The following is a 14059-nucleotide window of genomic DNA, read 5'->3' on the forward strand; positions in this document are numbered from 1 at the left end:
AACAAAGAGGAATCCTCTTTGTTGCTTCTTTTTAGTGCAGTAAAAGTACTGGAAAATGCATCCCTTTGGTCTTTTCATTCCAGGCGTGGCGAGGGAGGCAGGTGAGCGGTGTCCAAGCGTCCCCAGGGAGCGCAGCAGCCGTGTGCCAGCAGCAGCTGCCGCTGAGCGCTGCCCGTGCTGGGTTTTATAGCCGGGAGCTCCCCGCCCTGGCTGAGAGCTGCAGCCCCAGGCTCTGCTGGGGACCTGCTCCTGCTCTCCTCCTTCTCTGCATCAGCACAGTCCATGGAGACGCTGGAACCACATCCCGAGGCTGCCTCCTCCTGCCCGTTTCTTTGGGCTGTGTAGGCAGGGGGTGCAGAATGTCCCTGGGGCAGGACAAAAGCTCGAGTCTGCCTGCCTGGTCCTCAGCTAAATGCTGTTGTTTTACTCTGTCTGACAGAAACCCACCCCAAACGTGGGGAGCCTGATCCCACTTGACTGCAGAGCGCTCTCTGCTTTGTACTGTGAACATTTATCCCATCTGTCATATGCACAGAGCATGGAAAAAAAAATCAAAAAGGAAAAGCTGCAGGGGAGAAGTGAGATACAAAGCGCAGGGCAGTTGCAGACTTCGTGCGAAGTGTTGGGTGTAGTTTGAAGCAGTGGCAGTGGAGGCTGAGAAACACAGCAGCCTCGTTCAAAAGACAAATGCACTATAAATTGGTAATACAGATGGGGCAATAGCTGAAATGCACACGGGTCTTGTCTGCACAGGCCCAGCCAGGGCCAAGCAGAGCACGGGAGAGCTGCCCTCCTGCCTCTTCTGATCTCCCCTTCCCACTTCTTCAAGCCTTCGGTGTGCCTTCCCACACAGTCTGATTGCAAAATATTTCATTGCACACACACATAAATATACCTGTGTACATGCACAATTTCACTTTTCTTTTGCAACATTAGGGCTTTCGTTTTCCCCTACTGGCTATTAATTTGTGCCAATAAGAAGTAAAGGCATGCATCTATTTCCAGTGTTTTTGCCTTTCTACACTGGGGGAAGAAAGCAGCAAACAAAGGAACAGCACTGGGCCAGGTTTCTTCCTAGCAGCTATCTGCTTGACACCGACTTGCTGCTCGCAGAGCCTGCTCTGGCTCACTGGGTGTGATATTACAATTAAGTTGCCTGTGAGAGGCTATTATTTGCTGAATAAAGATTTGCAGATCACCTCTAATAACCACAAATGAGCACAGTTTGTGCCTAATTAAAAGACATTCATCCTTATAAGACACCCTGTGGATATAAACTACCCACCGCAGGAGAGGGCCTCTCTGAGGTGCTGCGGTGATAGGGGGGCAGTTCAGGAATAATGCAATTTTCTATAGTTGTGATCAGACAGCTGATTTTCTGGAAGATTAATAGAGGACAATGAAAAAGAAACAAACCCACAAAGCGATAACAAGCGAAGATGAAGGCAGAGATGGAAGGGCAGGCTCTGCAGAGAGAATGGAGCATTTCAAGTATTTCAGGACAGCCTCGGCCCTCCCTGCCACCAGTTTAATCCAGGAGCAATTCCCTCCCAGTTAGATCTTCTGCTCCAGATTTCCCTAAATTTAGCACAGAGAATACTTCTGCAAAGATGCTTGCAGAAAAGGGAAGCTAATTCACAGAAGAGAAAATCTTTCATCCTCGGAAGATAGAAATCCCTTTTCTTCAGAGGGAGATTATCCCAGCAAGGCTCTGTCTCAAGCAGATGGATTAAAAAATAAACCCATTTGCTTTCATGTGTTTCCTGCACATTTACTCAACACGCTGCTAGTATTTCCAGGCTGTTGCAGCCAAATCAGAGCTGTTTCTCCTTCGAGGGGTAGCAGTGGTGCGATGCAACCTGGTTCCTTTTACACCAGGGCTGTGAGCCCAGCACTGCCCCATGCCTCCAGGGCCCCAGGACCTGGCCATGCTCTTGCTGCCTCCGGCTCTTCAGCCGCTGCATGCAGCCGTTGTGGCAACCTCGGAGTAGCCCCAAGCCACCTGTAAGAGCTGAGCAGCCCGGGAATCACCCACCCAGCACGTTGCTGTCCTGGGCTTGTGAATAGCACCAGGGGATTTCTGCTGGATAAAATAAAACCAGCCCTGGGGGGTTATAGCAGCTGATAACTCTATTACAGTTTACTTTTTTCCTGGTTGTTTTGCCGTGTCTTTTAATTTGACCCATATGTGTGGAAACAGGCTGCTTAAGTAGAGGCAACTGCCAGAGGAAAAATTGAAGCTACGGGCATCTTCAAGATAGCAAATTACTTGTTTATCATCTTTGCATTCTCCCTGTTGGTTCCCTTGTAGAGCCAGGGATGTTAAAAGGCTTTGGTAGCTGTGAAATGCTTCAGTTTCCTTCCCTGCTCCCTCATCTCCTTTTGCTGTTATCATCATTAGCATTTAAAAAACAGACACAGCCAGCGCATTTACAACCTTAAAATCAATAATAGGAAAACAAAATAAAATAAAATTACATTTCAAGGCTGGAAACAAATGGCTTGTTCTTGTCCTCCTGAGGCTGCTGGAGGGAAAATCCATGCCTAGCCAGCTCTGGAGGGACGCAGGGGGCAGCACCAGGACAGTCAGTGGGTTGGAAGTCCCCCTTTGGCTGGGGACAGGGACTTTCTTCAGGTCCTGAATTCTGCCTTATCAGTGGAGGTCTGATCTGTGCATGTGATTTTCAGACCCTACAGCCTGTAAAGATGATATACGTTATTTTAAATAGAAACCTTGCTAGGAAATTTGCACCAGTGGCACGGGTAACACCAGGCTCCGGTCCTGATCTGGCTGCATGGGGACGGGTCCATGTGGGTCCTGCAGGCAGCTCATGGCAGGGCTGAAATCAGGGGTGCAGGAGGGTGCAGGAGCCAGCCTGTGCCCTGTCATGGGAGGGGAACTGTTCCTCTCATCCTCCTCCCTCGCCTCTCTCAGACAAAGAAGAGCAGAGGCTTTAAGATGTGCTCAATTCAGTGAAAGGAGAAGTGACCAAGAACCTTTCCATGACCTCCGATCTGCTTTGTCTACTTGTTCCCCTTCTTGCCTGATGAAAGCACTGCAGTTATTCCGAACCCATTGCCTTCCAGGTAAGAGAGGCATCAATCAGGATGATGAAAGGAGAGGAGCAGCTGTTTCTGTTTCAGGACAATATATTAGAAGATGATGAATAATAGGAAGGATGTCTGCAGTGATCTGCACTCCCCCTGCCAAAGCAAAGTTCAAGGCTCCGTGATTAAAGGTTGTTCTTGCCTATTTGATAGTCAGGCCCAGGTTATGCCAACACGTTGGGGAAATTTGTTTGGGATTATGCAGCTACCCCTGTGAGACCACTTCTTGTTAAAGTGACCTGAGGTCCTGATGTTAGCCCTTTTCGTTCAGTTAAAATGGGCAATACTGGATGTGCTTACCTACAATCGCTTCACCCAAATGCTCTTGGATTGCCCAGGTATGGGCAATCATGGTGCTGAGAGAGAAGCTCACGGTGAGGACTTGGCCACTAGAACCGCTGCTGGGCACGCTGCATCTCTTCAGCTGTTTGAGCAGCGTGCTCTCCTTTCCTTGCTGTTTTTTTGTGTGTGTGACACGGAGAACAGGACAAAATAAGCCCAATTAAAGTGCTCTGCTGTAGTTGCACTAGTAGTTCTGCTCAGCATGCTTAAAAGATCAGAAGTGCCCGTGGAATTTCTACTTTCAGCCTGCATGAAATGTCTTTTTTTTTTTTTTGTCTTTTTTTTTTTCTTTTTTTTCCCCCTCTCTCTCCCATCTTAGTGTGTGAAAATCTCCTAGGAAACATAGCCCTAATGGTCTGCCTCCTCCCTGCACTACAGTTCCTGCAAATGAAGCAGAAAGCTGTGCTCTAAATATACTGTCTGGTTCTCCTAATTAAACGGCTGTGGGCAGAGGATGCTCGTGGTGTTGATGGAGGTACAGCATGGGAGCAATGGCTTTGTTTGGCTTGCTGCAGGTCTGTGTTCTCTGGCATCTGCGTTTTGTCACCGTGCTTTGGGTGTCCCTGCTGTCCCAGGACCTGCTGGGGTAGAGACCCAGGCATGAAGGCAAAACAAAAGAGCAAAGTGGACCTTGAGATCTCGTGGGCCCAGGGGAGCAGCCTTTCCTGGCACGAACAGGGGGATTCAGCTTTGGCCTGACATCTACAGTGGGTTTGGGAGCCGTGACTCCCCTTTGGGGGGTCCTTCCCCCAGCTGGACCCATCCACCCGAGGCTGGGGGCTGCTGGCACCAATGACACATCTCATTTAGAAGCGGGCAGCAGCCAACGAGGGCTCACACAAAATTGGGGAGTCCTTCCCTTGGCTAGCAGGCAGCCAGCACCTCCTAGTCCTTTGGCCAGCACAAGAGCAGCTAATCCTGGACTGCTCTCGGTCCCTGGCAGGCAGAGCAGCAGGACGGGAGCCTCAGGCAGGCAGTTAATGCTGCTTAATCCTCTCCCACCGTGGGGGGTGTGAGGAGAAGGTGACAAAGTACAGCGGCTGCACAGAACGTACCGCCTGCCTGCGAGGCGGCCGGGGTCACGGCAGGCAGCAAAGGGCTGATACCAGAAGCAGCCTCGGGACCTGGCAGGCAAGGCAGCCTTGTCCCCCTGTGTCCTGCATTCAGGGCCATGTCCTGCAGCAATCACAGCTCCACCAAGGTGCTCACGGAGCTGCCGGGTGGACCACGGCTCAGTGCTGGCGTGTGCTGCGGGACATATTCTGCACGGAGCAGCAGCTGCAGCACGGGGTGCTGAGCCCTGGGGTCCTGCTGTCCTAGCCATAGTGGATCTGAAGAGCCCATGGACACCGACCCCTGGCATCTGGGATGCTGAGGGGGCAGTCGTTGGTGTGAGAATTGAGGGTTATGCCCGTAATGGTGGCATTGTAGCTGGGTCTGTTTGTGAGCTGGCTCGGGTGTGCGCCCCAGCGTTCAGGGCAATATCTAGATCAATGGGAACCAGGGATCCACAGTAAACACTTGGATACTCTTCTGCCTCTCTCTATTTTTATTTATTTATTTTTTTAACCTCAATTTCAACCTCTGATTCCTTCTTGGCTCTCATGAAGAACAGGCAGAAATTGCTATTTTCAGTCTACAAAGTAAGAAAATTGTCCATTTATTTCTGAAGAACTTCTTGTAGTGCAGGACTCCTCCGGGGAGGCAGCAGCTGTAGAAGGGTTTGTGGCTTTGATGGTAAAGCCAACAACCCAGAGCCCTTATAAAAGCAACTTACTGGGCAATCACTGTAAAGTGAAACAAGGTACTTGAGCGATGTGGATTAGAAATGATTGTGCCCCCTCCTCAGAAAGTGATTCTAGGAAGCCCCTGACCTGGTGTCCCGAAGTGCCTGATAGTGGCACACTAAGTCAAAAGCTGTGTCAGCAGCATAACTCATATTTTTCATGCAGATCCTAGATTCAAGGGAATATTTCAGCTGAAGGCTGGATTAGTCTGCGGCAGTCTGGTCTGCGTGTCTCTGAAGAACACCATTTAGCATTACCAGGCAATCTCTTTGTCGCTGACTCTTCCCTGCATGTATGGTGCTAATTGCCAAGGCATCTCCTAAAAGCTATTTTCATATGCATTTGCACAACAGATTTGAAAGGCCATGAGGATGTACTTAGCGCTGCTGTAAATGGGAAATGTTGCCCCATGTTTCACAATAATGACATTCTGGAACCTGCCAAATGCATAGTTTTATCACTTATAATTCAGATGATCTGCGGACCAGTATTCTTGGCTGTAATGGATTATCACTTCATCATGCAAGCACATCACAGCCTGTAGTGAGAGCCTGCTGGTGGGGAAACCACAGACTGAAATCGATGGATTTCTTCACTGGCCTCTACGTTATCTCCCTGTCTCACTGAGCTGCTGTCGTCTAGAAAAGGCACCAAATTAACATGCAGGTCAAGCATCGAGGGGCGATTTTTCTTTACGGCTTCTGTATGGGCATGGGAATATGGATGTAGCTGAAGCAGCAACCGAAGCTGTGTCTGGTCTGTGCCCTCTTCAGGGGAGCTCACACGCCGGAGCTTTCCCCATCACCTGCAGATGTGTGTGAATGTGGGGAATCAAAGGACGGGATGAAGGTGGCAAGGACGGATGTCTCATTTTTCAGGCTTTGGTTGCCTGAGGTTTTACAGGGTTTTGTTTGACAAAACAAAACCGAGAGGCAGCATGCTCTGATCATGGTCCTGGTGCTTCCAAATTAGACGGGGGTTCATGTGCATGGTTCTGCCCAGGGCGTCTCAAAGCATCAAAATGCATTTGCTTACATTTTGCAGATAGTCTTAACCTGGCTATATCTAAAGACCTTTTGCCCTGCTGTCAAGCACCAAAAAGAGCTCTCTGCTGAGTGTGGCAGGAGTTTGGGGCTGTCATAGTCTAGGTCCATAACCCAGAGAACCGCTGGCTTTCCTTGCACGTCATTCATCTCAGCTCATCAGGTTCCACCCGAGGCTTAGCAAAGCATCTCGCCTGTCACACAGAGGTGAGAGCAAGCCCAGCCTCAGGGAGGGGGTGGATTTACAGCTACCTGTTGGGTTTAGGTGAAATGTGACAATTGCTGCTAAGCCCCGTGTGTAGAGCCAAACAAGGCACGGGGGCTTGGACCTGCCCCCGTGCTTTGTGGGTCCAGGGCCCCCCGAACTGGTAGATTTAATGGTGAGACTTGAAAATAATTAGATGAGTTTTGAAGTCCTAAAGGTAATTGGGAAAGCTTTATTCTGGAAATAAACAGAGAGACAGGGGGAAGGGTACTGCTCCCTGATGTGACCTGTGCCTACTGCCTGTGCAGGGGATCAGACAGGATTTTTTTTCCTCTCTTGGGTGATTTGCACATAACAAAATGCCTGGCTCCTCACCGCAGCCAGCCTGGGGTCTCTGCCTCACCGAACCCCACGCTTGGCCAACAGCCTCGTGGGGAACCTGGCCTCAGGCGTCCCGCTGGGTGCCTCGGCTGCCCCGGACAGAGAGCGGTGCCGCAGTTTGAGAGGGGATTTATAATGCTGGGTGACTTCTGTGGCAGTAACCAGTAACTGGACTACATCTTGGTCTTGCAAGTGTGTATTTCTGTAAGTGTGGCAGCAAGCACTCTGCCTTTTGCTCAGCTCAGGGATAATTCTCCTGCTGCTGAACAATGCGCTGCAGGGAGCCACTGCTCTTCTCATCCGCCCCACTTGAAAGGCCTCGCTCAGGGTACAAGGGAACGAGGTATTGCTTGGGAAGTTACAAAGGTCCCCAGAGCCCTGGGCAACCCCATTCAGCTAATATCTCAACTTCTGACAACCAATATCCACTGTCCTGCCCCAAAACTAATTAATTTTATACATGAGTGAATTTAACACCATCATTTAGCTCTGTCTGCTAGAGGAGACTTTGAAGTACAAACTGATTATGCGGGGAACAAGCGGGGAGCTGGTTAATAAGTTCCAACAAAGTGTATGCTTCTGGGAGGCCGTGTTAGATTAAACGTGGGATTTTATTGTTGTTTTGTCTTGGACTTCAGCTTAAAAACAAGGCGGCGGCAGCGTTTGTCACCGCAGAGAGAAACCCAGTGACAGCACTGGGAAATGTGTAAAAGCTACAAAAGTGTTAATGATCAGAACCCAACTCTGCCTCCTCTGAAAATCTCATTCCTCACCTCATTTGTTTAGCTTTGCTTCACTTCAGACAGACTGGTTGTTAACGGGGGAAAACAAAGTGAATGAGCTCCACAATCCTGCCTGTTGTGAATGCCGTTTGTTGGATGTTCTTAAATCCCGACACCCATCTCTACTGCTGCTAAAGGCCTTCCCTCTGGGTGACACCTCAGTAGCTGTTTTCTTTTTTCTTTTTTTTTTTTTCAGCAGTCTCAAGTGGGTGAGGAGTTATTTAATTGGATTTAAATGGCACTCCATTACCCACTAGTCACTTGATAACACTTCTGAGGGAAAACAGAGCAGGAAATATGCACTGAACTTCAGCACAGGTTCCCGGAGAAAGGGGTTGCCAAAGGGCAGCCAAGTCGCAGTGATCATATTCTCCTGGGATGACCTTGGTTTGGCCAGTGGTAATGGCAGTTACGGGATCTGAAGCTGGTTGTGGCTGTGGAAAATCTGCCCCTCACCAAAAGGCAAAACACAGCTGCAAAAAGGTTTGTAAAGTCAAATTAAAACTAGCCAGAGGAAAACGTCAGCAAAGGCATCAAATGAACCATTTCTGAGACTTTACTGACTTTATTCTTCCCCTCATTTCTTACTTTGCTAATGGAGAAAGACATCAGAAGAAGAAAGGGAAAGATGCAGATCGTGAATTAGATTGCCTGCCTAAAACAGACTGCTGGTTTTCTCAAAAGCTCTGCTCTCCCCTCCATCCTTCCTGACGTTGTCAGATATTGGATCTGTGTTTTGTGCAGAAATGCTATTGAAGTATGCTTTCCTGATCAGTCCATATCTCTGCCTCATCCTCATAGTAAAAACAGTGGCTAATGGCAGAAAAACACCCACTTGAAAGCAGTTGGTACAGCAACCTTCTATCCAGGGCTTGGCTGCCTTCACGGGGCAAGGGGATGAAAGCAAAGTGAATGGAAACCGATCTAGTGCCATTCAACCATCAGTAGGATGAGCAGAGATTTCAAGCCAAGATCTCTTCCCCAGCATAATGCAGTGTAGAAGGTGGCAGAGGAAGACAATCCAACAGACAAGGAGTGTAAAGCAGATCAGAAAGCCTCTCCTGTGCAGCTGCGGGATGTTGCTGTGCAGGGGCAGAGCACGAGGCTGTGCAGCAGCTGGATGGGACATCCTGTCCTTCCCTTCGGTCTGCCCCTGGCTGCAGGTTTACTGCCTGTCCTCTGCTTTACTGCGAGCCAGCGTTATCAGATGTGACTCAGAGAGTTTGCTTTGGGAAGCGGGCAGTGCTGGCGGCGTGTCGCAAGGGCCACAGCCTGTGCTTTCCAGTGTGGCACTGTCCTCTAGTGGAAAAGGGGGCTGCCTGGCTCTGTGCCGTGCTGTCCATGCAGCTGCAGCTCCGGGGCACTTTTTGGGGGCTGGTCATGGGAATCAGGCACGGTGAGGCTCCAGGAGGCCACCAAAGCAGGCACAGTGTGGCTCCAAGGGTTTTGTGCTGCAGCGCCGTGGCAGCTACTTGGGCTGCTGCGGCCCCCAGAAAGGTGAGAGGTGGATTTTTATTTTATTTTTTTTCGTGTTGTCTCCATTAGGAGAAAAGAGATGCTGAGCAGTCCCTCTTCCTTCTGTACCCCACTGCCAATTACTGGAGTTTAACTGAAAAATGTGGAGTTTTTTTCCCCACGCGCGGCTGCGCTCCGGCAGAGGGCGCCAGGCACCGCGCCCGGGGCCAGGGGGTGCTGGGGGGGCCCTGGGGTGCCCGGGGGGGGGGGGTCGGGGGGTGCCCCAGGAGGGCCCGGCGGTGCCCCGGGGTGCTGGAGGCCGGGGGTTCAGGAGCTGCCCCGTGCTGCTGGTGGGTGCCTCTGTGACAGAGGCTGGCGTGCCAGAAGCGTGCCCAAAGTGTGCCAGAAGCATGCCAGAGGCAGGAGGGACGTGAAATTGGGCCGAAGCCGGCTGATCGCACTGCTGCCAGGCAGGGAAAAGCCTTTCCAGCTCCGGTGCTGCCCTGGAGGCACCTCTGGTTTCTGTTACAGGTGCTGTGGGAATTACCCCGTGGCCTGCTGCTCCCCGTGCAGACGTGGCTGCGTTGGGTGCCGGATTTGGGGAATTGCTTTTGCAGCCTCTGGAAGTGCCGGGATCAGGGCTCATGTAATGTTCTCCCTTATTAGCACCACGCCTTGCACGGACAAGGTCAGAGCCTGGTGGTGCCGCAGTTCAAGTAGCCGTGCCGTTCCTTCTCATCTTTTTTTTTTTGTCTGAGGACTGTGGTTGTGCTCAGGTATGCTCCGAAATGAGAGGCTGCGACCAGCAGGGGAGCGGGTACCACGTCTGCACCGTGGAGGAGGTCAGGGAGCTGCCAGCCTGTGGCCAGACCAGGTGTAAGCTGCTTTTTTCAGAAGCCTTACATTGCTCAAGACACTTCACAACTCCTAAGGGGAAGGGTGGCCACTTCTTCCTCTTCTGTGGCCACAGGTAAAGCTGGGCACGGAGCAGATGCTGGCGTTGTGTTCATCCCGATGCCCTGACGCTTGCCAGAGACATTTGCTCCCAGGCTGTGGGTCAGTTACCAGATCATGTGCCCACCAAAGTATGTCTGATGCCTCTGGAGGTCAGGGTTTCGGGATGAATAAGACTTGCCAAGCAGAGCTGCTGCTGTTTCTTTTGCACTTGTCAATCCCAGGCCAAATCCCTTGCAAATGAGACGGAGGCCTGTGCCCCGGGAATGCCTGCCATGACATTCTTTTGGTTACACATAAGCAGCGAGGCATTTTGGAACTGGTTGGGAAATTTTCACCATTTTTCACAGAGAGATTTGGTTGAGATTGTTTTGTTTTTGCACATATGAAATGTCTGGATTTTTTTGCTTGTGTCTGGCAGCAGAGTTACAGCTAGAGAATATTCATACTGTTATCTTGCTGACTTTTCTCAAGCTGTTTTTATTCCTATCATTTTCTATCTCTATACTGGTGCTTTTTTTTTTTTTTTTTTTTTTTTTCTTGTTTTCCCTCCTTTTTGGAATAAGACAAGAATAATCTCTTGCATGCTTCAAACTGTGAAAAGAGTGGATTGGGTTGTTTCTGTGTTTCTCGTTGTCCTGCCTGTGTGTTAGCCATGCCTACATAATGTCAGCCTGATTTTTGTCTTTTTACCTTTCTTTGAAGCTTCTGATGCAGCTCGTGGCTCCAGGAGGTCTCAGCAATAAGGAACAGTAATGTAAGCAACGTTTCTTTTGAGCTTAACAGCAGCATTTCTTACCCCTGCCGCATGCCTCAAGAGTGACTCCAGGCTTGGCCACGCATCTTGCAAAACTGATTTGGCATTCTTAGGAGAGCTGATGTTTTTGGCTAGTTGGAGCTTCTGATAAATGTTGTTGGCACATCTGATTTATTGTCTGACTCTGTTCCCAAGGAGACCACATATGTAGCAGTCTGAGATAAGCAGCTTATAACCTAAAGGTGGATGCCTTAAAATATCAGTGTCCCTTTCTCTGTTTCCATTGATAGGGAGCTCCTGCGTTTTCCCTGCTATCTCTATTTCACTCTATTAGCAGAGAATTAAATACTTAGTGCTTTGCTGAGGAACCTCTCGGCCTTAAGATTTGGATGAAGTTATAAATTCAGTTGGATTTTCCGTTATCACTCTGAATGCAAATTTGTTGAGCATAATGCCAGCGTCTCTTATTCCGTGGGTGATGACAGTTATTGTGCTGAGACCCGGAGCTGGAAGACCCCCGGCTCGCCACGGAGCGTGCACGTGCATGCATTTGCAGCACTAACACCCCCCACGCCCCCACCCCTGCTTACTTGTGTGCTCCAGCCTCGTGCTGGAGGGACCACGTTGGTTAGATGGAAGAGCAGCTGTCCTGCTCTGGCTGTAGGATTTTATCAGCTGGAGAAGACGTTTGATGTGTGGGGCATAATTTGTGCTTGTGGTAATCTTAGCAGGATGCTTTTCCAGTAGTAACTTCAGCAGATTATCAAGTGATGTGGCCTCAGCAATAGGAGACTGTCACCTTGGGTGTGCATCAGCACCAGGAATCACGGTATTGTTGGGTGTCTGCAGGGGCTGACAAAGGGGTATTTTGGGGGCAACAGATCAGCAGCAATTTACACTAGCAAAACTAAAATGGCAGGGAAAAAAATAATAAAAAAAACGGTTTGGCAAACATAAAACACACGCTGTTTAACGTGAAAAAAAATGTTTTATTTTTAAAAATGGGAAGAGGAAGGAATCAGATTATCTGCTTTACAAAGGAATTTGGAAGATACTGGGGGAGGCGGAGGTGCTCCTGTCTGGCTCACAAAAATATCCCCAGACTGTTCCTAGAGCTTTGGAAGCAAAGGATTGCTGTCTGGTGAGGTACTGGGATATTCCCAGACTGCAGGAACAAAGGCGGCTGCCTCCTGATGAGCTGGCCAGGGCAGAGGGCCCTATCTGAGCTGGAGGGACCTGCGGGCTGCTCCGGCACAGCAACAGACCCACCTTTGGGGTGGCCCAGATGTGCTCCCTTGCTGCCAGCCTCCCCTCCTTTCTGGCAGGAGGAAGGGTGAGCCTTGTCAGCGCTGTGGATACACCTCTTTCCCCTGAGCGCGTTCCAGCTGGTTCAGCACCTGGGGTCCGTCTGCGAAGGTGTGCACAGCCCTTGCAGGCTTCTGATAGAAAGATGCACCAGGCTGAGCCTGTACTTTATGCTTTCCCTCCCGCCTTTGGAAGCCGCATCTTGCAAACAGCAACCTCCCTTCTGGGAGCAGAAGAGATGAGCGTGTACTCGGTGTCAGCCTGGGCCAACAAAATGAAGATAAGTTTCCTCATTTTTATTTATTTTTTTTCTCCAAGCACATCAGCAGTGTCTATGAGGGTAGCAACCAAATAAAACAGTCATTTTTGTCTAAATACCTCCCTTTCTACCAGCCCGTTTGCTGCGACCACTGACCTGACAGCTCAGCAAACAGGGAAAGTAAAGCTTAAGAAACAAGTCCCTGGCTCCGTGCTGTGGCACCAGAGCCTGTGCTAGTGCTGAGTGTCTGCTCTTCAAAGTGCACATCTTCCAGCCAAGAAATACTTGGGTTGTGTCTCTTGTCCCTAGGCCATTTGCAATCCAAAGCTGGTTTCAGGGAGTAAATCAGGCCAGCGTGAAATTCTGTGGGGGAGAGGTGAGGGAAACGACAAAGAGGGAACGAGTTCTTTTTCTAGCAGAGAGATTTCCAGGCCATAATTAACGTGTCTTCTCCATGCGTGTATGTGCTTGCACACCCAAACATAGCTGACTTTGATCTCTGCAGGGAGGCTCAGGAGAGTACAGAGACTGTAAGATCAAACTTATTAGGGACAGAGCAGGGGGATAACTGCCCTGCTTTCCCTTGGGCTTTGGAAAATGTCAGGCGTGGATTCACCTGGTAGCTCCTGCTAGCCCTTACGGGGCAGGAGGAGACGTGACAGATCTAAATAAGTAGCAAGGCACCGAGAGGGGAAAGTGATGCTGCCTCTCCTGTCAGGTCTGGCAGCGTACACTACAATTAGTGCCAAAATCATCTGTGCCCACGTTTTGAACCCCCCCCCTGGCAGGAGCTGGAAGAGGCTCGAGTGATCCAGGCTGAGTGGCAGGTTGTTATCAAAGTGCCTGTCACCGTCCAAAAGCTTCTTGTTGTTAAGTCCTGTGATTTTTGTGGCTGGATTACAGCAAGTGCCCTCAGCTCGCTGGGGATCTTCCATCGGGGTGGCCCAGAGGTAAGGAGCGATTCAGAGGTGTGTGTTGTCACTGGCACGTCTGTACCAAATCAGTGGGCACCTAGTTATCACGATGAAAGGTTTCTCAACAGTGGCCAGGACCACTTTTATAAAGCAGTGTTTGAATTGTGATTCCACATAATGACTGGAGCTAAAAAAAATGGGCACATTCTGCTGAATTTGTACCTCCTGACACTTGTGAATGCTGCCTCCTAGTAGCAGGGGAGGGGAAAAAATATATCTATCTGAATTTTCACTTCTAAGCTACAAAATTATTTGGATTTGGGGTAAACTTCATTTCCAACCTGTGTTCCAATAAAGATTTACAAGAGCAGAGCAACATTGTGGAAAGTCTTGTGATGGACCCTTGCACAAGAGCAAATTGCTTCATTTTTTCCAAACATTTTCGGCATTAATATCTGAGTCTGAGTGAATGCTGGGGTGAATCTGTAGCAGCTTTCACAATCATCCCTCAAATGTGACCCTGTATTATTCCATCTGTCTTTTTAACCAAATAATTCTCTGCTGGTGTGGGCTTCGTTGGCCACTTTGTGAGGAAACGATTTGGTATTTTGGTGGCCTAAAACTATCTACTTCTTTCTCTATTTCCACTTATGCAGTGATGAAGCAAGAGAATAAGTGAATCAGGCAAAGGAAGTGGCTTCGAAGTCTTTTAAAAAATGTGTAAGGACCTGGATTTTGTATCTGGCAGTGTGACACACAGTTCTGCT

General features: G+C 49.6%; 1 long non-coding RNA gene across 1 annotated transcript; it reads left to right on the plus strand.

Annotated features, from left to right (window-relative positions):
• Window positions 1-9029: 9029 nt before the first annotated feature.
• On the plus strand, window positions 9030-10904 carry LOC309886951. The gene is made up of 3 exons (XR_014319005.1): window positions 9030-9145; window positions 9880-9979; window positions 10763-10904. It is a non-coding gene; the product is annotated as an uncharacterized lncRNA (long non-coding RNA).
• The last annotated feature ends 3155 nt before the right edge of the window (window positions 10905-14059 follow it).

Source organism: Aythya marila (genome assembly GCF_965140915.1).
Source record: "Aythya marila genome assembly, chromosome: 24".
NCBI classification, from domain to species: Eukaryota; Metazoa; Chordata; class Aves; order Anseriformes; family Anatidae; genus Aythya; species Aythya marila.